The sequence below is a fragment of the Bison bison genome, unplaced genomic scaffold (genome assembly GCF_000754665.1).
Source record: "Bison bison bison isolate TAMUID 2011002044 unplaced genomic scaffold, Bison_UMD1.0 scf7180017864450, whole genome shotgun sequence".
In the NCBI taxonomy this organism is placed as follows: domain Eukaryota; kingdom Metazoa; phylum Chordata; class Mammalia; order Artiodactyla; family Bovidae; genus Bison; species Bison bison.
This window is the reverse complement of record NW_011495012.1, coordinates 531-2,693: the sequence shown is the minus strand read 5'-3', so window position 1 is coordinate 2,693 and position 2,163 is coordinate 531. Positions and strand designations below refer to the sequence as shown.

At 43.8% G+C, this 2,163-nt stretch overlaps 1 pseudogene; it reads left to right on the top strand.

Moving 5' to 3' along the window:
* The window catches only part of LOC105002291, a 19,338-nt pseudogene extending 18,558 nt beyond the window's left edge, over positions 1 to 780 (top strand).
* Positions 781 to 2,163: the final 1,383 nt, after the last annotated feature.

Genomic DNA, 2,163 nt, shown 5'->3' with positions numbered 1-2,163 from the left:
CGGGCTCAGCAGTTGCAGCACTAAGGATACTTGCTTCAAGGCATTTGGGATCTCAATTCTCCCACCAGGGATAGAACCCCGCTCCCTGAACTGGAAGGTTGACCCTTAATCCTCGGGTCACCAGGGACATTTCAAGCCCTGTTCTTCCCTTACACTACAACCATGCATTTTTTCCCCTACATGATCTTGGGAATCTGCTGATATGTGGAAGAGGATGGTCCATAACAGAAGATGTAGGATGGGTCCATGAGTTTGCACAGATTCATGAGACAGTCTGTGAATGGCTGGGCTTGTTTATGGAATATTTTGTTTTGTTTTGTTTTCATTTAGTGGAGTAGACAGGCTCAGCAACCTGGGGCACACCCCTGCCTTTTTCTGGCTTTGATGTAACTATCAAAGTTACGGAGGTCTGGAATAACTGCCTCCACCCTGAAGAGCCTTGACTCTCTTCCATTTGCAGATGTTGCCATCATGGAAGGAGAGCCCATGGAAGACAGAACAGTGAATGGTGAGGTGAGTCCTCCCAGCCCAAATCCTTGCCATAGTCTGAGCCCCTCCAATGCCCAATGCCCCAGCCTTTGAAGATCACACCTCAGTCCATCATTCTCACCTCTCTCCTCTCAGGACTCTGCAGCAGAAGACGTGATATACGCTCACTTGGACCTCGGGACCCTCTCTGAGAGACAGTTCACTCCCACTCCCCTGAGGCCCATGCACCCCTCCACTGAGCCCATTATTTATGAGGAATTCGATGCAAACCAAGACTGTGCTGAGCCCTGAATTGGCCCCATCCTCTGAGCACACAGAGTGTCACCAATCGAGGACCTAGATCTCTTGTTAAAGGGGTTCCTCATGGACACTCCTTCTCCTCCAAAGCAGCCAAGCAACTCTGAGGTGAGGAGTGGAGTCTTAGAATTACAGTATCGTCTTCAAAAATCCCACCACCTCTTAATGATCGCCTGGCTATTCTATGACTTTATTGTAACTATCTCATCTTTTGGGGATATGCTATAATCAATCGCTCATACTTGGTAGCTTATCATGATCACCCTACTTTTATACAATTCCAATAAAGCATAAAAAATTTGCCAGCTGATTCTTCAAATTATTCAGTTTAAAACAAAATGAATAAAATAAACCCCTCTATTCAGTAACATTTTACAAGGGTGAACTTATTTACAAGACTGAAACAGACTTGTAGACTTAGAGAACAAACTTAGAGTTACCAGAGGGGATGAGTTGAGAGTCAGATAGATTGGGAGTTTGGGATTGACATGTGCACACCGTTATATTGAAAATAAAATGCTTTCCATGAAAAAATAATAATGCTAGTTGGCCAAATAAAAAGATGAAGTATACTCTGAGATAGCCAGTATGGTGCCACTAACCATATTAGGCTGAACACACGCATGCTAAGTCAACTCAGTCATTTTTGCGACCCATGGTCTGTAGCCACCCAGGCTCCTGTGTGCATGGGATTCTCCAGGCAAGAATACTGGAATCGGTTTCCATTCTTTTCTTCACGGGATCTTCTCGAGTCATCAAACTCAGGTCTCTCAGGTCTCTTGCAATGACAGGCAGATTCTTTACCACTGTGCCACCAGAGAAGCCCCCTCAGCTTTCTAAAAAGAATAAACTCCTGACTTTTGAGAACATGGATTGACTTGGAGGTCATTATGCTTAGTGAAATAAGTCAGACAGGGAAAGAGAAATGCTATTATTTTCACTTCTATGTGGAATCTAAAAATCAAAATAGTGATTTCTGTAATGGTCCAGTGACTAAGACTCTGGATTCACAATGCAGGGGGTCCAGGTTCAATCTCTGGTCAGAGAACTAGATCCTACAAGCTACAACTAAAAGGATACCACGTTCCACATCTCAGATCTGACGCAGCCAGATAAACAAAAATAAGTATTAAGAAAATAAAAATAGATGAACAAATATAACAAAGGAGAATCAGGCTCACAGACTCAAAGAAGAAACTAGTGGTTACCAGAGGGGAGAGGGCTGGGTGTGAGGGGCAGCAAAGTATGTAGACTGGATTAAGAAATACCAACAACCATTGGGAATGCAAACTAGTACAGCCACTATGGAGAACAGTGTGGAGATTCCTTAAAAAACTGGAAATAGAACTGCCTTATGATCCAGCAATCCCACTGCTG